Source organism: Littorina saxatilis, unplaced genomic scaffold, assembly GCF_037325665.1.
Source record: "Littorina saxatilis isolate snail1 unplaced genomic scaffold, US_GU_Lsax_2.0 SUPER_14_unloc_1, whole genome shotgun sequence".
Taxonomy (NCBI): domain Eukaryota; kingdom Metazoa; phylum Mollusca; class Gastropoda; order Littorinimorpha; family Littorinidae; genus Littorina; species Littorina saxatilis.
The window spans coordinates 124,615-151,567 of record NW_027125702.1 but is presented as its reverse complement, the minus strand read 5'-3'; the positions used below and the strand labels follow the sequence as shown (position 1 = coordinate 151,567).

Here is a 26,953-nt window from a genome sequence, read left to right as displayed (position 1 = left end):
CATACTCCTGTCATGACCACTGTCTTGAGGACGCTGTCCGCTTGGTGTGACGAGGGAACGATGATACACATGTCCATACTCCTGTCATGGCCATTGTCTTCAGGACACTGACCGCATGGTGTGACGAGGGAACGATGATACACATGTCCATACTCCTGTCATGACCACTGTCTTGAGGACGCTGTCCGCTTGGTGTGACGAGGGAACGATGATACACATGTCCATACTCCTGTCATGACCACTGTCTTGAGGACGCTGTCCGCTTGGTGTGACGAGGGAACGATGATACACATGTCCATACTCCTGTCATGACCACTGTCTTCAGGACGCTGTCCGCTTGGTGTGACGAGGGAACGATGATACACATGTCCATGACACTGACCGCTTGGTGTGAAGAGGGAACGATGATACACATGTCCATACCAGCTCCTGTCATGACCACTGTTTTCAGGACACTGACCGCTTGGTGTGAAGAGGGAACGATGATACACATGTCCATACCAGCTCCTGTCATGACCACTGTCTTCAGGACGTTGTCCGCTTGATGTGAACGAGGTACCCTGCAGCAAATTTCATCCGAGTTGAAACACAAAGTAATGAAGCAAAAGACAGAGAGAATAGCCGGCTAGAACTGTGAGACCACCAGCGAGGACTCTAAGTCATGCAGTCCTCTGTTGGGGTATGTATCAGAACAAGGTTACCTTTCATCTCTTCCTCTTTTCTTCCGCATTGTGTGTATGTGTCTGGTTATAGCTGTCTGGTTGGCTGGCTGCATGCTCTTTTATTCTGGGTGTTTTTCTTTTCTTTTTCTTTCTGTTGGTTTTATTTTTGTTGGTGGAGGGGGGGGAGGGGCATTTTTCTGTCATACTGTTTTTGTTTATTCAAAGTCGTATGTGTGTGTGTGTGTGTGTGTGTGTGTGTGTGTGTGTGTGTGTGTGTGTGTGTGTGTGTGTGTGTGTGCGTATGTGTACGTGTGATGTTTGGTGTGGTGTGATGTGTGTGAGTGTGTGTATGTGTGTGTTTGTGTGTGTATGTGTGTGTGTGTGTGTGTATATATATATATGTGTGTGTTTGTGAGTGTATGTGTGTGTGTGTGTGTGTGTGTGTGTGTGTGTGTGTGTGTGTGTGTGTGTGTGTGTGTGTGTGTGTGTGTGTGTTTGCCCCTACTCACAAATTACGCAGTGCTTTATATTGCTATCAATAAGTTCACCGCATGGTAGATGGTAGCTATTTTCCTTGTCAACACGAAATGCGAGAGAGCGATCGTCTGATTAAATATTGGTCGTTCACCCCGAAGCCATCGGTAAACACACAATTCATTGCAAGCATAGTTGTCTCCCATGTCTGTTCTCTCTCTCTCTCTCTCTCTCTCTCTCTCTCTCTCTCTCTCTCTCTCTCTCTCTCTCCCTCCACCCATTGCACACCGGTTGGACCGTACATAAGGTAACGTTAAACTATGCTTGTGCAACGTATGTGGGAGTATCACTTATAACCTCAGGGTATCTCTTATCCTGTTGCGCATCTATAGACTAGAGACAGCGCTGGTTAGACTAAAACATGGATCGGGAACTTCAGTACGTACTTAGGACTACCGCGGCTGTGCTTGCAAGTTTGGATAGTTCTTTCTTTCTCATTTGATCCGAGTTTTATCTGTCTCATTAAATGCCATTTTTCTACCTACTACACATATAGTTTTCCTAATTGATTCCCGAAGATAAGTTAGTTTCGCTTCCACGTTTCGGTTTTCACTAATTCAACATGGCCGGCGTCGGCAATGCATCTTTGATCATCTTCTTCCGAAGAGGACTGGGTTCTTGCGAACGTCTCAGAGTCCTGCGGTTGAGTCACTGTTACCGATAGTGGTTAGCTCCGGCAAACAGGGAGATTAAAAAGGTGGGGAGGTTTAAAACTATGCGGTACAGGGGAGAGTGCGTTCAAGGGCGGGCTCTCATGCCCGACTCAGCGACTGCACTGAGGAAACTGTGGCCGAGACGGGAGCGAAGGAGGGGCCTGCTTCGGCCGATGAACAAAGAAACTGTGATCGAACAAGTATGGTGTTACAAGGGGAAAGACCCGCAAAGTGAACTTAGTTGCCAAAGCCCGAAGTGTGACGACGGACTCGGTTTCCAGCAACTGTCCACCGACTCAGCGGCAAAATATGAGTTGACACGTCCGAGGTGAAAGGTAATAGTCTCTTCTTATTAGAATGAAGGTCATTGTTTATGACTAAAATACAGTAGAATCACATAATGCACGAAGGAATGGAACATGTACATGGAATAAGATTGTCCGTCCACTAAGACACATTCCTAAAGGTGGAACCAACATCCTGACGGCTATGCAGAGGAAGTGTTCTTTTTAAGAAATGCATTCAAATAAAACAAATAGGGAAATGCCCACTGAACAGAAACACCCAGGCTCCTGATTTTTGGTATGAATCCAAGTTGAGAGAGATCAGCTGAGCTAGGATTTTACATGGAATAAGATCATCCCTCCACTTGCATACAATGTATACAACCAGAAATGAAGATACAGTGTGCTTGATGTGGTGATATGATCAAGTGACATTTTGCTATGAATGTGTTTAAGCAACTAGTAGCTTCTTCAGCGTTAATTCATTAAACAATCACTCTTATTCTTAGCACATAGAGCACATTGAATGAGTGTGTGCATGTGTGTGTGTGTGTTTGTTATTGCAATGTAAGACCTTATAATATAAATATACACAAATTATAACACATGCTGGGATTCTAAATATGTTCTGTTTACTTGCAGGTCTCAGTTATTACCAAGCCCTGCCTCATTCTTCCCGCAACACTGACATGGTGCTGTTGTAGAACACAAGTAAGTCCTTTGATCATTTCCAAAATACACTAGTGCAATAGCTTGTGAGTGCAACTGGTGGTAATGAGAATATTTTACCACAAAAGGCTAAAGTACAAATAACAGATTTATTATGTTGGAAAAAGAAGTAAGCCAGAGCAAGTGATTAGTGTACCAGTTAGCTAGGGTGGATGTATTATATAATTACAATTTACAGTCAGCATAGAATGTTGAGGACAGTCTAGAATTTTTCTCGCCCTGTGAATTCAACTGCAAATCAGATGGCATGAAGAAATCAATGTTATATTATGCTCTGCATTGAGTGAACCATCTCCTGTCATTCTGAGTGACACATCTCTTTAACTGAAAAACATGCCAGTAATTAAATCCAGGCTACATGGGGATGGAAAATGACCCTGGCAATTTCAACCTCTGAATGATTGTGTCTTTGTGTAGCAGGATTATGGATCTTCACAAGCCTTAGTTCATTTGTCTGTACATGTGTATCATGTATGGCGGTATAAGTTAATACTATTAGTCAATTTCAAATAGCAGAGTTATTTTCAGAGCTTTCTAACTTCAAACCCTGTGGAATCTATAGTTTTTAATTTAAAGGGTATTTTGACTTTGACTCCAAGTTTCTTTCTTGCAAAGTCATTCTTTTCTCATTCAAGGGACTAAACCACTACATGTACTGATGACTGCCTGCATCAGGGTTATAATTTATGAAGAAGTCAAAATGCACAATATATCAGTTTACAATTTAAAGGCCCACTTGCCTTGTCACTACAGTATAATGTGGCTATGCTTTAACATGGAATCCCTCATCTTGGCCACATACAAAAAATTATATATTCAGTGACTGCTTGCTGTGGTGAGTTAAAATGTGTGATGAAATATTTTCACAAAAAGGTACCAAGTGTTGTTAACAAAACTAATTCTTTAACAAACAAACAAAAACCACTCTGCACAGAGAGCATTCAAGCTGATCTATGTTGCTATTCGTCCAAGTAGAGGGATGATCTTATCCCAAGTAAAAGCCTGACAAGATCTGAGACTGTGAAGCAAAATGTTTTTACATGGTAAAGTAAGCCTTTAACGAGCAAGTATGTCTATTGCACTGGGTGTTTTATTATTATTGTATCATTTTTCTTTCAGGTAGTCTCTCTTTAAACTGACTTTCTACACCATGGTGTCTCTGGCAGTGTTATATTGGCAGAAGACAGTTGGAACTGGATTCCTCATTTAGATGGTAGGCATGTTTTGGGCTTTTGTGTTGCTTTGGTGTATGTGTGTGTGTGTGTGTCTGTTCTATACCAGAAATAAACACACTGTTTGCTTGCTGTGGTGAAATGACATTTTGTGATTTTTTTTTTAAATGAGCTAGTACAGTTGTAGCTTTTACAGCATTTATTCATAACACAATCGCACTTGGCGCAGAGAGCAACCAGACCGTTCATTGTGGGTATGTGAACAAGTTAAGAGATCATGTCTTATCCCATTTTAAAGCCTGACCAGATCTTAGACGGTGAGCCAAATTGTTTTCATGAGAAGGAATGTGCCTTTCAGAGAAATCTATTAACTACAGTATTACTTTACAAAACATATTTTAAGAAATGAAATGTGTTACAAGTAACAGCCATGGGGGTGATAGCCTGTAGGTGGAATAATAATCTTCAATTGCCCAGAAATGATTGTTATCTGGTCAAGAAATGCAAAGCATTTTGATGTTTGTGACGATTAGTTACTCTTTATCACGTTTGGTCCCTGATTTTGCTGTCCTTGTCTGCGTTGGGCAGGTGTGCGTCCATGATGTCATTGCTATTGAAAACTAATCTGTACTGCAAAGTAAATGTACCCGTACATGACGTACATGGCAGTTGTCAACCGGGGGCCAGCCATGACTGGGACTGATGTATCCACAGGCACTCGACACCAGGTGGGCGGGGCCAGTGGTTGGGGTGTGATTCCCTGCCTTACACCACCACAAAGTGTAGTATCAGCAGACAAGACTGAGCAGAACTTCTGCCCCCCCTCCCCCCCTCACCAATTGACCACTCAGTGCCATGTGCCTGCAGCTGTATCATAAACACTTTGTGACAATAGTTGTTACCTCCTTAGAACAGATCTTGTGATGCTCCTCAGTCAGTCAGTGTTTGATGGATGCTAACTGGTATACTTGACATAGTGTTCATATGAAAGTTTTATGTGTTGCAGCTCATCCAGATCACAGGTACACAAAGGAGCTGGTTACAGTGATAACATAGGCACATGGAACTGCTTATGGACTACTTTAGAAAGTGAGCGGTTACAACCAAGACTCTTCCGTCAGGAAGGTCTGCGGAAGGGTGCTTGATCTGTTTCCTCGGACAGGCTTTTCAAGACTAGGTAGGTTAAACCACATGATTGGGCTTTAATTATGAATGCACTTCAAAATTCACTCTATTTCATTATCTTGTACAACCCCCCGCGGGTTAGGGGGAAGAATTTACCCGATGCCCCCCAGCATGTCGTAAGAGGCGACTAACGGATTCTGTTTCTCCTTTTACCCTTGTTAAGTGTTTCTTGTATAGAATATAGTCAATGTTTGTAAAGATTTTAGTCAAGCAGTATGTAAGAAATGTTAAGTCCTTTGTACTGGAAACTTGCATTCTCCCAGTAAGGTAATATATTGTACTGCGTTGCAAGCCCCTGGAGCAATTTTTTGATTAGTGCTTTTGTGAACAAGAAACAATTAACAAATCTTCAATAGTACTGACCAAAGAAGAAGGTTTAATTGTGTGATCATGATTTGATACATATGCTTGACCCTGAAGATGTGTTTTATTTGTTTTGTTTCAGAACAAAGTTTGGTGAAGTAGAAGCTACCGCTGTAGGCTGGTGTAAGGCTGAAGAAGAACCTCTGACAAGTCAATTTTCAAGCAACTGAGCACGAACCCAGGTACAAGACACAGAGCTCTCTTTCTATCGGTCTGTTATTCATAGAATGACACTAACAGTGACACAAGTAAATAATCTGTATCATTGTCTTGACCTCTAGAAATTTGGTAGAGAATAAGATGACTGATAGTATTATTTTGATTATTTCATGGTCATTACAGTGGCCTCCACCCCTGCCCCTTTTAAGACACCCCAATCTAAGACTCCTTCCTATTAATGACCCTGTTTTCGCAGACTTCTTGTTCATAACATCTGTAAATTCACTCCCATTTTAAGACTTGCTCCATTTGGACTTGGACTGGGTGGCCGAGTGGTAACGCAATTGCGCTCGGAAGCGAGAGGTTGCGAGTTCGACCCTGGGTCAGGGCGTTAGCAATTTTCTCCCACCTTCCCTAACCTAGGTGGTGGGTTCAAGTGCTAGTCTTTCGGATGAGACGAAAAACCGAGGTCCCTTCATGTACACTACATTGGGGTGTGCACGTTAAAGATCTCACGATTGACAAAAGGGTCTTTCCTGGCAAAATTGTATAGGCATAGATAAAAATGTCCACCAAAATACCCGTGTGACTTGGAATAATAGGCCGTGAAAAGTAGGATATGCGCTGAAATGGCTGCGATCTTCTGGCCGATGTGAATGCGTGATGTATTGTGTAAAAAAAAATCCATCTCACACGGCATAAATAAATCCCTGCGCCTTGAATATGTGCACGATATAAATTGCATAAAATAAAAAGATAAAATAAATCCCTGCTCTTAGAACTGTACCCACGGAATACGCGCGATATAAACCTCATATTGATTGATTGATTTTAAGACCTGATTTTGCTTATTTTGGATTTCGAAAAAGAGAAAAACAAATTCCCACTCTGTACAGAATTAAGCCAGGTTCATGATTTTTGTATGGACCAAGTTGAGAGATGGCATTTGTATAGGCCTGACCAGATCTGAGATGTTGAATCTAATTGGTTACGAAGAAAGCATTGTGTCATTATAGGCACACTACTTCTCGTCACCGTCTCAGTTCTGGCCAGGCTTTAAGATAGGATAAGCTCATCCCTCAACTTTGTCACATATGAACAATCGACACACTGACTCTTGCTGTTGTGAGTTGACATTTTTTGATGAATTTATTTCTGGAAAAGGCACCATGCAGTGCTGTTTCAGGGGTGGGACTTTTCCGCGGATTTCCGCGGACACAACTTACGAATTCTGCTGGAGTAATCTATTTTTCCGCGTCACATTTCATTACAATATCTATGACTTGTTGACTGAATGATTTGGAGTGACGTGGAGATGAAACAGAACACTGGAGGCTTGAGAGTTAAATTGTGCTGACTGAAAACTCCTGATAACTAATAGTAATTTTGAGGGGGGGGGGGGGGGGGGGGGGGGGGGGAGTGTGGAGAATGTCTTTTTTGTCAGATTGCACAGATTTTAATGTACCATTTAACCAAAATTTGGGGTAACATGCCCCCGAACCCCCTGGAAAAAAAGGGATTTCCTCCTTTTTCATCACAAGAGAGTCCCACCCCTGTGTTTACAGAATTCCTTGTTTAAAACTATCACTGTGCACAGAGGGAAGGGGGGGGGGTGTATTTGACCACCCCTGCGTTTACAGAATTCCTTGTTTAAAACTATCACTATGCACAGAGGGAAGGAGGGGGGGGGGGGTGTATTTGACCACCCCTGTGTTTACAGAATTCCTTGTTTAAAACTATCACTGTGCACAGAGGGAAGGGGGGGGGTGTATTTGACCACCCCTGTGTTTACAGAATTCCTTGTTTAAAACTATCACTGTGCACAGAGGGAAGGGGGGGGGGGGTGTATTTGACCACCCCTGTGTTTACAGAATTCCTTGTTTAAAACTATCACTGTTCACAGAGGGAAGGGGGGGGGGGGTGTATTTGACCACCCCTGTGTTTACAGAATTCCTTGTTTAAAACTATCACTGTGCACAGAGGGAAGGGGGGGGTGTATTTGACCACCCCTGTGTTTACAGAATTCCTTGTTTAAAACTATCACTGTGCACAGAGGGAAGGGGGGGGGGGTGTATTTGACCACCCCTGTGTTTACAGAATTCCTTGTTTAAAACTATCACTGTTCACAGAGGGAAGGGGGGGGGTGTATTTGACCACCCCTGTGTTTACAGAATTCCTTGTTTAAAACTATCACTGTGCACAGAGAGAAGGGGGGGGGGGGTGGATTTGACCACCCCTGTGTTTACAGCAGAATTCCTTGTTTAAAACTATCACTGTGCACAGAGGGAAGGGGGGTGGGTGTATTTGATCACCCCTGTGTTTACAGAATTCCTTGTTTAAAACTATCACTGTGCACAGAGGGAAAGGGGGGGGGGTGTATTTGACCACCCCTGTGTTTACAGAATTCCTTGTTTAAAACTATCACTGTGCACAGAGGGAAGGGGGGGGGGGTGTATTTGACCACCCCTGTGTTTACAGAATTCCTTGTTTGAAACTATCACTGTGCACAGAGGGAAGGGGGGGTGTATTTGACCACCCCTGTGTTTACAGAATTCCTTGTTTAAAACTATCACTGTGCACAGAGGGAAGGGGGGGGGGGGGGGGTGGGGTGTATTTGACCACCCCTGTGTTTACAGAATTCCTTGTTTAAAACAATCACTGTGCACAGAGGGAAGGGGGGGGGGGTGTATTTGACCACCCCTGTGTTTACAGAATTCCTTGTTTAAAACTATCACTGTGCACAGAGGGAAGGGGGGGGTGTATTTGACCACCCCTGTGTTTACAGAATTCCTTGTTTAAAACTATCACTGTGCACAGAGGGGGGGGGGGGGGGTGTATGTGACCAAGTGAAGTGCATTGCTACATAATAAAATGAGCAAATCCGTCCCGTGAAGAAAACTTCTGCTTACTTAATTGTCAGATTTGCCAAGGCGTGTACATGAAATAAGATTATCATTCTAAATGCTGAATCAACATTCTGACTGTTTCCTATGAAACCAGGCTTGATTTTTGGTATGAATCCAAGTTAAGGGATAGCATGTGTAAAAGCAGAATTGTGTACAGAGGCAGCTTTGTGTTATTAAAGGCCGGCTGCTTTTCGTGAACACAGTTTGGCTCACATCTCACATCACCTGCCAGGCTTTTTAAAAAAAAAATGTTTTACCATGGGATAAGACTATCCCTCCATTTAAGCACATACCAGCAATAAACACAGTGGTTACTTGTGATGAACTAGTGGCAAGACAAATGATTTAAGCATCACATAACCTTCCTAAGTGAAGTCAAGTTATGTGTCTGTGCCAGTGTGTGTGTGCATGTGTGTGTGTCAGCATAGAATGTTGAGGACAGTTCGATGGTAAATAACCCTGACAATTTTAGCCTATGATTGTGCCTACATTGTGGCAGGATTGGATGTGGATCTTCAAAAGCCTAAGTTAACAAAAAAGTATGTAAAAGTACATTTTGAATAGTAGTTTTTTTCTCAGAGGGAAGATATCACAAGATATGATCGTTCCACTGCATGTATGCCACATAACTAAAACAAAAATTAAATGTTATTTTAATCGTCTTTTGGGTAAAACAAATACACCATCAATATATTATAATAATGATCTTGCTTGTTTACAGATGGACAACAGCTACTGCCAGGACCAGGTTACGCATAAAGAAAACAGTCAACACTTGGCTGGTGCTGCAGCTTCTTTGATGTCTATTTTTTTTTTTTTTTTTAAAGACAGACAGCTACCAGCTCATTCAAGACCATAGCCCCATCTTACTCACGCAGAACAGACAGCCATCTTTCGCCTTTGCACAGAACACTGCTGTCTGAAGGTACACATCAAAAGGATAGGTTTTGCACCTACAGCGTGCGACTGTGGCTAGGGTAGGAAGAACAGACTCTGCAACACGTTCTGAGAGGGTGGCCTTTTCTTGCCACCCGTACCCCTGTGCAACAAGACTTGGCCAGAGAGCACACATCCAAATGCAAACACTGAACACTGAAGAGGAAGAAGAAGAAGAAGGTGCCCACACAGAAGGACATAAATCTACTTTAAGGGCACACAAGTTTACAGCAGTTTATTGAATTGTAGCAGATTATAGGGAGAAAATGAACAAGCTAAATAGGCTGTACAGTACTTCACTTGAACAATGTATAAAGTTCCCTGTATTAAGAACATTTACAGATCACAAGACATTGTGTTTTCTTTTGTTTACAATACAAATGTTTCATAATAAAAAGATGTGCACTAGGCAAGATCCTTAAAATGTAAAACTAGTAGTGTGACAATTTTGAATTGTTCAGAGATGGTTTTTCTTCAGTGGTAAATGTTTTAGCTTTTTTTATAAGATCTCGTTAGTGAAGCATACTATAAAACCTTGACCTTCCAAACTGTGTTAGCACCCTGGGCTGCGATCATTGTGTTGAGCTACTTAAAGGCACAGTGCAGCTTACAGCCTTCGTTTTGCGTTTTTGTTGCAGCTGAGTGCATTTACAGTTCAAAAATCCTCCTATGGTAGTAAAACTACCCAACGACGACATCTGTGAAGCTCGACAGTTTCTTGTTCACGCGAGTGCATAAATTAACCTAGTTATTACGTGGTGTTTGGTCGGAGTTCGATTCAACTGAGTGATTCCGGCCTCCATTTTGTTTTATACAAACTCATGATGATGTCTGACATAGTTTGCTAGTGACGTGTCTTTTTGTGCATGATGTGGTGATCTACCTGATCTAAATTTAGATCCAAAAATAGGTCAAGACCAGCCGGGTCCGAGTACGAAATTGATTCGTAAAAAAATCGCAGTTCTTGACTCTTTGGGTGCAAGTCAATGAAACTTGGTAGTTCTTCTAATAGATAGCTGCCTGAGGTATGACTAAAAGCCCCAGGGGCTCCGTGCACCTGAATTTGACAAGTTCAGTACCTTCAGCAAGCGCAAGTACAGTAGAGAAGCGCTTGACACACTGAAAAAGGCCTACTACGAGCAAAAGAAAAAGAATCAGTGATGCATGTGCTTTTGATGTAATCTTCTTTGACATTATGATGACTACAAAAACTGACTGATGTGTTTTGTTTGTGAATGATGGATATATCAGGCATGGGAATTGTCCGCCGAACGGCGGATTTCCGCCGAATTTTTTTTTTGTTCCGCCGAAAATGCAAAAGTGTCCGCCGAAAAAATAAAGGGGGGAGGCACACAAAAAAAGCACCGGTTACTTTGGCCTTTGCGCAAAAGCCCGCGAAAACTGTCCGTACTTTGTTCACGCACTGCTACCGCCCGCCTCAGTTATTGAACTTTTATGTCTTGAAAGTAAACCAGATTGCACAGATTGTGTTACAAGTTACATTTTCCTGTTTGTCTCAAGAAGATCAATTTTTTTACAAATTTAAACCATATAATACATGTATATATTTTTTTTCTTCAAAAAAGCAAAAATTGGTACATTTTTGTACTAAAAAATCTGATTCTAAAAACAGAATTTAATGGCAAACTTGGAGCTCAGATGACACCAGATTGCACCATCTGGGTTCTTTGGAGAAATTTTTTTCCGGGGGGGCATGCCCCCGGACCCCCCTAGTAAGGCTAGGCGCTTCGCGCCGTCGACTTGATGCTTCGCGTCTTCAGTTATAAATTTTCCGCCTTTTATACAATTTTCAATTCCCATGCCTGATATATGTGCATGATTGCGTTTCGCAGACACAGTTGTCATGTGCGTTGTAATTGGCGACGAATGCTGGATGATTACTATTTTTGTACCAGGATTACTATTTTTGGGGCTGAGCATTACTCCAAAACACTTATGGGGGTAAACAGGTCTGCAGCACAACTACAAATGTAGAAATGTTGTCTGCATTTTGTATATTTTAAAAGGTTATTTTTGTGCACAGAACATACATCTGCAGGGAGGTTTGGAGGGTGAAGTTAGGATCTGTTAGGAGGCATACAGCATCACACTCATTTTGTGTGTGTGTATTTTGTGTTGACAGATAAGACACTGTCATTCCAGCAGAAACCTGTGATGATGCACATTTTATTGAAGTGACCAGCTGAAATTGTATGTACGTTGTTATGAAATTGACAAATGATCCCTGCTTTGCAATCCTGGGTTAATGATATTGCCAAAATTAAAACGTGGAGGAAAAAGTGAGTGTAAACCTATTCTTGTGGTGGTGGTGGTGGTGGTGTGTGTGTGTGTGTGTGTCTGGTTAGTGTGTGTTTGAGTGTGTGTTAAACAAACAACGACAAACAACACCAAACCTACATCAAACAAGCACAACAAAAACAAATTACACAAAAAAATGGCAAAAATCAGAATATCAACTGAGAAAAAAAACCGTGGCTGAATGCAATACTTATTATAACTTAAAAAGTAAAAGTGTGCGTGTGGATGTGTGCGTATGTTTGAGTGTTTTAAACAAACAACAAACCTAAATTAAAGAAGCACAACAAACAAACAAAAAACCTGGCAAAGTTCTGAACATTAACACAATGCTGCTGTCTGCTTTGAGGGGAGGAATAAAATGACTGAAGCCGGACTGCCGAGAGGAGGAAGGAGGGGGAAAAGAACACGCAGACATGAAAACACACACAACTCCATGACAGATAAACTGCTTATGTTCAAAAATCAAGAATATTTAAGCGTGCACACACGCACGCGCACACACACACACACACACACACACACACACACACACACACACACACACACACACACACACACACAGACTCTCCTCGTGAAAGTAAAGGTAAACTCGAACTTGAAGGTAAGTATAAATGTTTGATATGGAAGAAACCTGTGATAAAAGTCTTTGTATAAATCATCGGTACCAACAAAATTCAGTTGCCACAACGCGTAAAAGGACATACTGTAGTTTCAAATTAGTAACAATCTAAGCCATTTTAATCAGCACTGGTGTCCGGCAAGCACTAACAGATACAACAGCACGTGTATGCATCTTGAAGTAATAAGACCTTGAAGTAGGCCTAGAGTTTACACTATGCATTATGTAATGCTTTAATTCAGCTGCCTAACTGTGGAACTTTGCAAATGTGTGAGGACCGTTTCACAAAACAGACAAAACACCCTCTCAGTTATTTACACAAATCAGTTCCAGAATGTGCGTGTTCCTTTTCCGTCTCTACAAATTAATGTTATCTGGGGGGAAAACGAATCATTGTCGCTTCCGCCCTCAGTTATAATTGCCTGAGCATAATAGGAAATGCAACAGGTGTAGTCTTCCGCCTGATTTTTAGTCAAGATATTTCGACACAGAATGTTTCTTTCTTTTTTCTTTGTATGTTCACAAGCTCACATACAATCATTTATGCAACACTGACAATAAGACCAGACCAGAGTTGTGATTGAAATGGGCAGTTTATCTAATAAAGCTCCAGAATGAATAAAAAATACATGACAAAATAAGGTGGTCCCGCTGTACAAAGCCGGTTACCAAACACACACACACACCAACACACACAAACACACTCACGCACGCACACACACACACACACACACACACATGACACACACACACACACACACACACACACACACACACACACACACACACACAGAGTAACATTGTACAACTTACTGTCACATTCAAGCGGGAACACCAAACAAAACGTATCATCAAATGAAACAACATTTTAAGTGGTCAACTGAGCAGATGACCACAAACCACACTTGAAATCTTCACATTTTAACACTTTCTCCTGTATCCACAAAAGTCATTTATGCTGACTAGATAATGACATAATAAAATGACATCAATAAAACCATTCCCTTTTTTATTTTAAAGAAAAACAAGAAAATTAAAATAACGCAAAGAACTGATGCTCAGTAAGGTTGGGTATCGATCTCAAATGTGTGCATAGCTAATTACATGTAACCGGCATGGACTGGGGCTAGAATTGGCCTTTCTGTCAGGCAACTCGGCCTCTAATTGGTTTTATATTGTCTGATCCCCCTCCAGAAAAAAACAATACCATTTGCCCCGTGCTTCTGCGCCCACAAAAAATATTCGGGAATAAGAAAAGTTCAAATTTTAGGCACCCCACATACAACCCTAATTGTCAGTCAATTACTTTACTGCAATCAACGTTGATTTTAAAGTACCATGTCATTATTATTTTGGAGATAGATTTGAAAAAGTCCATAATTGCAGACTGCGTATTGGTATGAGTGATTTGAATTTTGATTTATGTCAGCGGCACCTCAAGGAATGCCCCAAATGTGAGTGCGGTTACCCAAGGGAGACTGCTGAGCACTATTTGTTGCATTGACCCTTGTGTAGAGATGTACGATTATTGTCAATTGATAACTGATTATAAGTTTATTGAAATATTATTGAAAGGCATCCCGCAATATTCCCGGAATGTCAATCAGACCATATTCATAACTGTACAAGAATTTATTAAGACAACCAGGCATGTTCCGTACATGAGCCTCTACATTTTATTCACTGTAATGTTCATTTGACACTGTCATGAGACAAATGCTGCCTGACCAATTGTTCTTCGTAATTTCTCTCGTGTTTTGTGTCCTTGTTTCGACTTATCGATTATGGCCCAATCGTTATGTAATTTAGTGCCATTTTCGCCGATCACAAAATGTATTAACTTTGCGTGTGTGTCTTCTGTGCATTTAATATTATTGTGACGTGACCCACTCTTCCAACATTTCTGGCGCTCCAAGTCTTCGTCGTCCTTTTTTTTCCCCCTTATGCTGAATTCTGTTCTCTCGTACCCCATTTCTTTTTGTTTCTTGTTTTTACCCCCACCAAGTTCTGTACTACCACCCCCTCCCTTTTTTGATTGCTTGCGCATCAGGTTTGTCTGTTTGTTTTCGTTGTCTGAAATGAGTAAATGTATCTAGTCCGCCATCATGCTAAACTTTGTTATGTACATACCAGGATGACTTAAAATAAGCATTTATGCTTGAGTTATCTTAAAAAAACAATGCATTGTTTCTGTCATGATAACAAATTGAATAAAGTTTTGTAAACCAATGGACTGATTATAGTTGACCCTGATATGTGATTACGGGATAGTGTCACATTAATTTATTTCTACTTTCACTTGTACTTTTGTACTTAAAACAAATCACTGAAATGTAAAAGTTATTATTTTTTCCATTGTGAAGTGTCGTCAGTCTCCTCAAGGTAATGCAGTCAAACTCAACCAAAAGTTGGAGGGGCTTCTTCATACTTTCAGTGTGTGTGTGTGTGTGATTTCTTTTGACACTATGCACGTTTGTATATAACCGCCTGTGCACAAAAAGAAGAACATCATCGAATCTTATCATTCATTTTCGCTTAATTGATTGATTGGTATGCATGTTTCTAACAGTGACCGTTACCAAAGTGAGTATAGTGCGCTTCCCAAGCATAAAACGGTGCATGACTCTGGATTTGCGTCTGAGATATTGACACATCACTGTGAGAAAAAGCGTTAATGAAAAAAGAAGACTATTTATTTTCCTTGAGCATTATCTTAAAGTGGTGTGCCAAAAACTTTTAAATTCAAAAATTCAATATTTAACTTTAGGAAAAGCACTGTAGAGAGAAAACCACGCTTGTGTGTTCAGAATAGTCTCCATGTGGTATCAATATAAATGATTCAAATGTATGGAAGAGAAGCTGTTTCTGCTGGATTAATACACACACACAATTGTGCACTCACACATAAGCACGCATGCATGCTCTCACACACACACACACACACACACACACACACACACACACACACACACACACACACACACACACACACAGAAACAACAAATTCATTATGACAAAACCAAATACGAAGTCCTATTTCACAAATTTTATATCTTCTCCTTTTCACCATATACAAATACAGTCACGGAGTACATTTATAAGGCCAAATTATTAAGAAATATTATTTTCTGTGCTTGAATTACCCAGTGTGTAGCATGATCACCACGAAGGTACAATTCACAGAAGTTGAGTAATCACTTTACAAAACCCATACCAGTACCACATTGTTATGTTAAATCCTATTTATATTAACCCACACAAATAGAAGAAGATAGCTTTGTGAAGACTTTCATTTTCCAACCAAATGCTGTTCAAAGATTATTCTTTCTTTCTATATTTGGTGTTTAACGTCGTTTTCAACCGTTCAAGGTTATATCGCGACGGGGAAAGAGGGGGGGGGGGGGGGGGGGGGATGGGATAGAGCCACTTGTTAATTGTTTCTTGTTCACAAAAGCACTAATCAAAAAATTGCTCCAGGGGCTTGCAACGTAGTACAATATACTACCTTACTGGGAGAATGCAAGTTTCCAGTACAAAGGACTTTAACATTTCTTACATACCAATCAATATGAGGCTTATATTGCGCGTATTCTGTGGGTACAGTTCTAAGCTCGGGGATTTTATTTTAATTTTATTTTATGCAATTTATATCGCGCACATATTCAAGGCACAGGGATATATTTATGCCGTGTGAGATGTAATATTGTTTTACACAATACATCACGCATTCACATCGGCCAGCAGATCGCAGCCATTTCGGCGCATATCCTGCTTTTCACGGCCTATTATTCCAAGTCACACGGGTATTTTGGTGGACATTTTTATGAAAATTTATCTATGCCTATACAATTTTGCCAGGAAAGACCCTTTTGTCAATCGTGGGATCTTTAACGTGCACACCCCAATGTAGTGTACACGAAGGGACCTCGGTTTTTCGTCTCATCCGAAAGACTTGAACCCACCACCTAGGTTAGGAAAGGGGGCAGAAAATTGCTAACGCCCTGACCCAGGGTCGAACTCGCAACCTCTCGCTTCCGAGCGCAAGTGCGTTACCACTCGGCCACTGACACGATACACCAACACGATATTAGCACTCCAGATTTTTATCTCGCAGTTTTTCTGAAGGACTTTGCATTTGAAAACTATTCTCAGACAAAATATGAGTTTAAACTGCAAGTACATGTACAGGGAGTCTGAAGGGTTCAAGTCGGATGAGATAGACTACTGTTGTGGCAATCTTCGAATTTGAAAATAATTTTTTTAAAAGAGTAAAACTCATAGTTCTTCTTCTTCTTCGCTCATGGGCTGAAACTCCCACGTTCACTCACAAATTTGCACGAGTGGATTTTTACGTGTATGACCGTTTTTACCCCACCATTCAGGCAGCCATACGCCGCTTTCGGGGGAAGCATGCAGGGTATTTTTGTGTTTCTATAACCCACCAAACTCTGACATGGGTTACAGGATCTTTTCCGTGCGCACTTGGTCTTGTGATTGCGTGTACACACGAAGGAGGATAAGGCACTAGCAGGTCTGCACATAAGCAATGACCTTGGAGATCAGAAAATTCTCCACCTTTAACCTACCAGGCGGCCGCGATTTTGACTCATGACCTTCTGAATAGGAGGCCGATGTCTTATCCACAAGAACACCGAGCCCGTCCAAACTCCTAGTAAAAACAACAACTGCAAATCTGGGAGCAAAATGTAAACGGTTACAGTTTCAACTATCCTTCCCCTTTATATCAGCATTTTTGGAAACCTAAACGAAAGAGTATTCAAGAACAACAGTCACGGATTCAGATTTAAAAAAACAAATGGTAACTATGCTTTTTGGAAATTCTTTCTTTAATTGGTGTTTAACGAAGGTTATATCGCGACAGGGAAAGGGGGGGAGATGGGATAGAGCCACTTGTTAATTGTTTCTTGTTCACAAAAGCACTAATAAAAAAAATGCTCCAGGGGCTTGCAACGTAGTACAATATACTACCTTACTGGGAGAATGCAAGTTTCCAGTACAAAGGACTTAACATTTCTTCCATACTGCTTGACTAAAATCTGTACAAACATTGACTATATAAGAAACACTTAACAAGGGTAAAAGGAGAAACAGAATCCGTTAGTCGCCTCTTACGACATGCTGGGGAGCATCGGGTAAATTCTTCCCCCTAACCCGCGGGGGGTCTTTTTGGAAATGCGCTTCAGACAAATGCCTTTATGTTACTCACAGCAAAATGCAAGAATAATTGGGGACCATATGGGATGGGGCAAATTGGGAGGGAGCAATTCGGGACACCACCATAAATATCTACCAAATATTTACAAATAGCTATCTTAGTACATGCATAACATGCTGTACCAATACACAATTTCTTTAAATAACTATGTAAGGATTATTGGCAGTCTCCCGGAGCATGTTTCACGCTATCCTGCGATCAGGACAAGCGACTGACTGTGATGTGTATGCTGTGCGGCGTGCGCTACATAAGAAACCTTTTTTTAAATTTGTATTAAATATAATCACCTGAGCCACGAATGGCTAGCTGACAGCGGCTATCTTTTACACAACAAATTCTGAACTGTGATGAACTCGTGACCGCTGATTTTTAAAGGCAAGGGGTATCATATTGTGCGCATGGCATACACATCCAAGTTGGTCGTTTGTCCCGATTGTGGGATACAGCCCGTCAGAGGCGTAGAGCGTGCTCGAGATGTTTTGAAAAACCTGACTGCAGTACAGGGATTTTTACACCTCCGGACTGCTGATAATCCTAACAGAATTATTTTCAAAAACCGTCTATTGCCTTGAAAGCAAACCTGGAATTTCTGATGCGAGTTGCCAGAAAGAAAGTTCACTAACAAGATCCAGGCCAACACCACCCCCCCCCCCATCCCCCTAAATAACACTAAGGAGTGAGGTGAGCTTAAATAACTAATTAATTAATCAATCAATAAATTCTCTGCTGAAATCCCCAACTTCGCGCATCGAAGCTATGAAAAACAGGACACTGCCACGTTTCCATTCAGCTAAACGCCACACCATTTTCAAGAGGGGATGTCTCAGGAAGAAAGATGTGACGCTCCCGATTCATATGTTTCAGAAGACAGCCCACCTGAGAAAAAGAAGAACACAATATAGAAATAATAACAACCTGTCAACCACAAATACATTAAAGTTTTTCAAACAGTTCACTAATCCGACAAACTCATGCTCGTTTCTGGTGCATTTGATAAAGCCAATTACGGGTAGATGCTAGACAACAGCAAAACCACCACCACATAACAACACAAGATTGTTTATGGTTGTTTACAGTCTCTTGAACACAGGAGTCAATCGAGACCATATATACTGTTCAAAAAAAGAAACGCATAGTTGCTACTTGCCAAATTTGTTTTATTTTTCGAAAAAATTAACAGAAAATCCAATATTTAGATTATTTGTTTGAAATTTGGTATGGACACAGTTGAATGCACACACAGTTCATTTGCATCTTCAAATCAATCAGTCAATCAATACGATTGGGTGCCGAGGCTGTCAAGTCAGTAGGGGGTGTGACTGCCTTGAGCAGCAACAACTGCCCGGCACCTTCTGGGCATGGGCTGGATCAGATGCCGGATATCTTGCTGTGGGATGGTGTCCCACTCCTCCTGAAGTGCCTGCAATAGATCGCGGTGATTTGCCGGCGCTTCTTCTCGCCTGCGCACACGTCTGTCCAATTCATCCCAGAGGTGTTCTATCGGGTTCATGTCTGGCGACATGGATGGCCAGGGAAGCACCTGGACATGGTGGTCGGTGAGGAACTGGGTGGTGAGTCGTGCTGTGTGCGGGCGAGCGTTGTCCTGCTGGAATATGGCATCCTGGTCAGCCAGAAGAGGAAGGGCGTGTGGGCGCAGAATTTCCTCCACGTATCGCTGGGCAGTTATGCGCCCTTGGACGTGCACCAGGGTGCTCCTTCCAGCGGTATTGATCGCCCCCCACACCATGACGCCTCCACCACCATGAACGGGTGCCTCATCCACACAGTTGGGCGCGTAACGTTCGTTTACTCTCCGGTAGACCCTCCTCCGACCATCATGTCGCTGGAGCAGGAAGTAGGACTCGTCGCTGAACCACACGTGTCTCCAGTGATTCCGGACGGTCCAGCGAAGGTGCTGGTTGCCCCACTGCACTCGGTTCTGGCGATGGCGGCGGGTGAGGACAGCTCCTCTGTGAGGTCTGCGAGCTCTCAAACCAGCTTCATGCAGGCGGTTCCGCACGGTCTGGTCCGATAATCGGTGTGGCCCGGGGAGAGCCTGGACAGAAGATGAGGCCGACAGGAAACGATTCCGGAGGTGGCGGAGCCGTATGAAGCGGTCGTGAGCAGCAGTTGTCGCCCTTGGTCTTCCCGCTCGTGGCAAGTCAGCAACGGAGCCAGTGGCTTGAAACCTGACCCACAGTCTACTGATGGTGCCCTGGGACACGTGGAAGTGCCTGGCGATTGCACTTTGACTTTGGCCTGCTTGTAAACGACCCAATGCAATTTGGCGGTCTTCTCTGCTCAATCGGGCCATCTTTCGTCGCTGAATTGTCGTCTGATTTCTTTGTGGCGAACAATCCGCTTTTATGGGTTTTGGAAGACATGGTGAGAGCTCAATATTCCCCGAGTTTCACGACATTACACTGAAGCATGACGAGTGGTCATGCCAAATGAGCAATTTTGACATTGTAGCCACTGATAACGCATGCGTCACGTGCAGAGCTCACTTGTGACAATGGACGAAAGGTCGACGACCAGATAAACATTTTCTGCAGTTTGGTGGATATCCTTGTAGCCATATAACTAAATTAACCAAATATTACAAGCTATGCGTTTCTTTTTTTGAACAGTATATATAACAAGAAGCATAAACAGGGTTCCTGCAGGGCAGAGCTGATACAATTCAAGGAGTTTTCAAGGACATTTCCAGGACCAAATAAATGCTTTTCAAGGACATGATTTTCCCCAATTTAATGCAAAGCACCAAGCTTACCTTCAGGAAGGGAAGCAACTACAGGTGACTAGTAATAGTTAGTTCGTCTGCTTTAATTTGTTTTCACTCGATCTTTTATTCTCCCAAAATGTGTGTACTGTATTTGACGAAAAAAAAGGGGGTTGCATTTTTTTTTAAATAAGACAAGCTGCTGACGAAATGTATAGGCAACAATTTGGAAAAATCAAGTACTTTTCAATGACTATTTAACAAAACTCTATTTTCAAGCACTTTTCAAGGCCTGGAAAAGGTTTTCCAATTTTCAAGGAGTTTTCCAGGGTTCAAGGACTCTGTACGAACCCTGCATAAAAAAGCACTTCAGTTTGAAACCCAGGTTCAATGTAGTAAATGATATTGCATCAATGTTCCATCCATCCTCAGCACTTTCAAAACCAGTTTCTTCTAGGTCATACACACCTTTTCCTCGATTGATCCACAGTACATCAGATCGCTATTGTTCTTTTTATGATTTGCACCAAGGGAATGATTAACATTTCTGTCTTAGTCATATGTAACAAGCTTTAAGCAAAAGCATAATATTCTACACATTCACATATTGTAAGGTTGAAGGGGTCTATGTCGACCAAAAGAAGGTGTATTCCCCATAGCCATAGGTGTTTTCCCTGTGTACCGGGAATACAGTTGGATTTTCTGTAAAGAAGTATAATATCGTACAATCTTGCGCCAAGCGCGTGACTGCGGTTAGATAGGAGAATCTATTTAAAATCCTGAATTCGCGTGCGGCATCCAATCAAGCAAAACATGCTTCGACCGTTTATCAAAACGGATTTAGTTAAAGAAACATCTGCACCCCCACCCCCAACAGCCTGGTATTATGTTTTCCTCGCTGGTACTCTCGTCCATTGAATCACTTTCACAAGCTTGAAGTAACTCCATGGCGTCTAACGGAAGTATATTCCCTGTATATGTACAGGAAATTAACATACAGGGAATACAGCCACTGTTGGTCGACATAGACCCCTTCTAAAGTGCTGCAGTAGTTACCTTTCCCTCCAAGGACCAAGCTGTTCATCCACTGTCGGGCTGACCGGGGTTCCCCCTTAGCAGAGTGAGTGGCGAATCCTGGCTGATAAATTTCCTTTCATTTTCCATGAATGAAGAATACCAGCTGGGTTCTTTTATTCATGGACCTGTGTTCTGCAACACACACAAATCAGCCACCATCTTGTAAATATATGTAAAAGAAAGCAAGTGGCAATCTGAATAACAGAATACAAAATGATCAATCCACACAATCATACTTCAGCACTGAAAGTCCACAAAATGAAGCACTGCTAGTACATGTACTTCTCATAATTTACTGAAACTTTACTCGTCAAAACAACCATTTGTTTTATCAACTTTACTCGCATGTGGCGAGTAGATTAACATTTCTACTCACCATTTACATGATTTTTACTCGCCATGGCGAGTAATTGAAAATACTCGCCACTTTCAGGCCTGTACTTGTGCATGAGATGTGTTTACCATCCATATGCCCAGACCATGCGCTCTTCTGTTGTGCTCAGAACAGTAAAGAGTTGCTTGCTGGGGTGGTTGTTCATAAGTTAACAGTTCACAAGAGGGCACAAACAAGAGCAAAAACACAGGTGCCTGATTCAAACTCATTCAAATGCAGAACCTTATTTTTGCATGAACAGAGTAAGACATGATTCTTACATAGCTGACCCTACCCCTGGCAGAAAAGTGCTTGAAATTGTCCATGTGGTCTCTATTGATCAGTACATTTGATGCGTATTTGTGATACATATATACTGATATAGAGACAAGTAACAAGTGGACATTTCCTCTGACACCTCTACCATTTGTACACCTGCACAAATCTCCTGCCATAGACTACAAAAGGAAAACATACAAATCAAAACAAACACAAATTTAACCTAATGTTTACCTTTCAGCAGCAGAAAAGGCTGTGTTTTCTGAGGTGTCTCAGAGTAAAGCCACGGTGTTGGAGATCTATGCAAAACTAGGCTGTAGGCAAGGTCCAACATCTTTAGCTGCACACACAAAAAGAAGAAGCAAGAAATCACATGACATAGATGACATTCCTCACTAGTACAAAACCACAACTACACTAGTCAACTACCAATGTAAGAATCATAGTCCTGCAAGATTACCCTCTTAAAAAGTAAGATTGCTTTCATTCAAACACTACCGTGGGACCAAACTCCCCCCCCCCCTCCTTTTTTTGAGTTTTTCCTACATGTGTGTTGATGTTTCCATTAATTCCAAGCCCTGAAACTGTGAACTTGAGATCTTTATGTATGCACACAGTCACAGGCTTAATAAGCTATTCAGAAACCAAGCAGAGTCTGCACAACGTCAATTCTGAGAAATAAATCCCCACAACCGGTTTCAAGGCCACTATACCGACTGAGCTATTGCTTGCCATGCCAACCTCCACCCCCATTTGGAACATGCACAACTAGTATACCCATACACATGTAATAATACTGCTTGCCTTCCTCCCCCACCCTCCAAATCAATAAACACTAAATGTATGCAATCAGTAATCTTTTAGTTAGTAGTTGACTACCATCACTACTCTCTCCACACCCACCCACCCTCTTGCACACCAGCGACACACCCCCATCGCCCAATCATTTCCATGATTCTCTCTGCCATATAGTTATCCTAAACACTAAGATTATGACACATTTGTTTTCCAATTAGGAACATAAAAAATTACTGTAAAAAAAATGTACAATCATGCACTCTCTGAGTCTGACAAGAGAGTGTGAGAAAAGTCAAGAAAGCAAGACATGTGTGACATAACTAAATCTTCTAATCTATTCCTGAGATTTACTCTTGACAGCTTAAAATGGAACCTCATGCACTTACTGTTCTGAATTGTAGAAATTTCTTGTAGTTATATAGCAGCAAAGGCAGTTTTATTGGGTACCACCAGGTGTCACTCTGTCATCATCTGATCAAGCATTCAAGCAAATGGTTCAGCACTGAAACAGTAAATAGCAAGAGTGTACAGAAAAATACACAAACTTTCTCATTAATTTGTATCTTCAACTTCACATTATTCATAAATAATGATACCTTACTTTGACTAAGTTTGAGTAGGATTAACACCATGCAGAGCCAGAAGTTAACTTGAAATAAAATAACTATACGTTACTCAATACTGCACTCAATGAGTCAATTGTCAGCAAAGGTGATAATCAATGCAAGGTAAAACCAAAGGATGCAACTCAGTCAGCAATTGCAAAAACTACATAATTCTATTTCTAATCAAGCTGTCAGTTTCATTAGCTATCAGAATTCAAAACATGTTCTTGTTTTTGTTGTTGCTGTTGTTCATGACTACATTAATGTATCTCAGCATTTCTAGTTTCTACACTATAGCCATTAAAAAAACCAAAAGAAGTGTCCCAATGTTAAATGAAGCGCTCTTGCAATTAAGTCACAATTGTTTGCAGTTGCTGAGAAAAGCTAATAGTAATAGTCCTTACAGTAAGTTGAGTAACAAATTATAAACAATTGCTGTTAACACTCATAGTACAAGAGAGCAAACCACTGCAAAACTATAGTCATTTATCAATGTTATGCTTGCCATCCACCCCCGACCCCAAACCTCTCCCATATTTTATGTACATCAGACTAGTATTCTTGTTAGTTCATTTCAGCTGTAACAGTGACAACACGTTTGCACACTACAGACCTGGAAGTGGAAATGTTAACACATGGAGTGCTAAATTTCAGGATACAATCTGTTTGTTTGTTTGCTTAACGCCCAGTCGACCACGAAGGGCCAATCAGGGCGGTGCTGCTTTGACATTTAACGTGCGCCACACACAAGACAGAAGTCGCAGCACAGGCTTCGTGTCTCACCCAGTCACATTATTCTGACACCGGACCAACCAGTCCTAGCACTAACCCCATAATGCCAGACGCCAGGCGGAGCAGCCACTAGATTGCCAATTTTAAAGTCTTAGGTATGACCCGGCCGGGGTTCGAACCCACGACCTCCCGATCACGGGGCGGGCGCCTTACCACAAGGCCAACCGTGCCGGTCATACAATCTGTTTCAAAGTACAAACACTGGCAATCGGAGAGAACAGTGTTACTGTAAGTCTTTACAGTAACATCAAACAGTATCCCCTCTTTTTGGTAGTACAGTGGAACAACACTTTTAATATCCCCTGATTAAAGACTCCCTCCCTTTTAAGACCCTGTTTTCTCAGATTTGTCTGTCCACAACCTCTCTATATTTACTCTCATCTCAAGACTTCTTCCTTTCAAGACCTGATTTTTTCAGATTTGTTTAGGTCCTAAAAGGAAGGGGGGGGGGGGGGGGGGGGGGTTCGATCGACTTTACTGGTACCGTGAAACCGAAAGTGACCAAGTCATCAAGGGCACGTATATTCCTGCTGCTCTGTTAGCACCGATCATATTTTAGAAACGTTGCACTCTGTCGTCAACACGAATGTAGGAATAAAAATAGTATTACCTTCACCAGCTGTCTCCATGGAGTCGAAAGACCATCGGCCGGTTTGGCTCGCTTGTGCCATTCCTGGATGAAAATTGAAATGACCCTGGCTGCTCCGTTCTTGGCATCAATGGCAGTGCAAAAAAAGCGAATCCCGACTCCCATCCAGGATAAGCTGTACGGCACGGCGGCGTCTCTGCAGATGACCACTACATTTGGACGATTTGGACTGGTCTACACGTGTTACGGCAACAAGCAGAAGAAGATACAGATAAGGTGGCGGGAGTGATGTCCCTTCGCTGCAGTGACTAAAAATACAAAACTATCTCAAAATAAAAACACAAGGAACGGATGGGTAGTTAAATTTGTGACAAAAGAAATTAAACGTTCAAATGACTTACCACCCCCCTCTGCTATGTCAGTTGCGAGTATGTCAGTATGTGTTTGTGTTTGTGTGTGTGTGTGTGTGTGTGTGTGTGTGTGTGTGTCAGTGTGTGCCCGGCAGTGTGCCCGTCAGTGTGTACGGTACGTGTGTGTGTGTGTCAGTGTCATTGCCGGTGTGTGTGTTTACGTGTGTGTGTCACAGTGTGTGTGTGCGTGCGTGTGTGTGTGTGTGCCGGTGTGGATGTGTGTGTGTGTATTGTGTGTGTGTGTGTGCGTTCGTCAAGTTGTGTGTGTCAGTGTGTGTGTCAGTGTCGATCAGTGTGTGTGTGTTCTAGGCCAGGGGGGATTCCCAAGGTTCCTGGGTTCCGGAAGCCCACCCACCCCCCTTACTGACTCCACAAATGTACCTTTTGCCTTTTTCTTTCTGCGAATGTATGTATTCATTTGCTAATTTGTTCGTTTGTTTGTTCGTTCGTCAGTTTGTTCGTTCGTCAGTTCGTTCGTTCGTTTGTTCGTTCGTTTGTTCGTTCGTTCGTTCGTTCGTTCGTTCGACAGTTCGTCCGACAGTCCTTCAGTACGTCCGTCAGTCCGTCCGTCCGTCGGTCCGTCAGTCAATCCGTTCTTCAAGTTCAGTCCGTATCAATAAATTCCTCTTGTGCAGGGCCCAATACAGGGGAGAGGGGGGGGGGGGAATTCCTGTTGGTGGGACAACCCCCCCCCCCCACCCAGGCCTAACTGTGGACCTCCTCCAAACGTTTGACAAATGCCCTGAAAATGGGCCAGATTGCACACAATTATTGTTTATTGTTTGCTTGTTTATTTGTTTGTTTGTTTGTTTGTTTGTTTGCTCGTTCGTTCGTTCGTTCGTTCGTTCATTCGTGGGTTGGTTCGTTCGCTCTTTCGTTCCGACCTTCGTTATTTCCTTCGTTTATTCGTTCCTTCGTCCTTTTAGTCCGTCCGTATGTCCGTCCATACGGTCCGTCCGACAGTCTGTCTGTCAGTCCATCAGTCCGTCCGTCAGTCCGTCCGTCCTTCAGTCTGTATCCGAATAGATTCCTCTTGTGCAGAGGGTTGAAGGAATACCCTGCAGGACCGGATCAGGAGGGGTTACCCGTAACGCCACCCCCCCCCCCCCCCCGCCGCCCCCCCCCCCTCCCCCCGTCCCTCCGTCCGTCCATCGATCGGTCCGTCCCTCAATCTGCCCGTCGGTCCGTCCGTCAGTCCGTCCGTCAGTCTGCCCGTCCGTCCGTCCGTTCTGGTTCGTTTCATTGTTTATTTATTTCGCACACATCATTGTCAACTTGTGGATATCCTGAACAAGGCGGTGCGCGAGAATATCTTCTTGTTTGGATAAAATAACATTTTGCTCTGAAACAAACCACACACAAATTCCACTGCTTGAGCATCGTTTCAGTCTAACCGAACTGAGGGTATACCTCATCTTCAGAAGGAGAATAAGCGACAGCATGCTCTTCTACCATATAACATGTCACGTGAGGTCGTTCAGACCGGAGTGGAGGTATATCTCCGAGGGATCAGGGTATACTTTCAACCCGCTGCACAAGAGGAGTTTATTG

At 42.3% G+C, this 26,953-nt stretch overlaps 2 long non-coding RNA genes across 2 annotated transcripts; one reads left to right on the top strand and one right to left on the bottom strand.

Moving 5' to 3' along the window:
• Positions 1-1,360: 1,360 nt before the first annotated feature.
• Positions 1,361-11,887, top strand: LOC138954178 (uncharacterized). The gene is made up of 6 exons (XR_011451741.1): positions 1,361-2,184; positions 2,776-2,844; positions 3,982-4,075; positions 5,041-5,211; positions 5,665-5,764; positions 9,369-11,887. It is a non-coding gene; the product is annotated as an uncharacterized lncRNA (long non-coding RNA).
• Positions 11,888-15,552: 3,665 nt separating this feature from the next.
• LOC138954177 (uncharacterized) lies at positions 15,553-26,501 on the bottom strand. The gene is made up of 5 exons (XR_011451740.1): positions 25,014-26,501; positions 23,393-23,508; positions 22,443-22,548; positions 21,536-21,688; positions 15,553-18,633 (listed from the first exon to the last, which is right to left on the bottom strand). It is a non-coding gene; the product is annotated as an uncharacterized lncRNA (long non-coding RNA).
• Between the last annotated feature and the right edge of the window lie 452 nt (positions 26,502-26,953).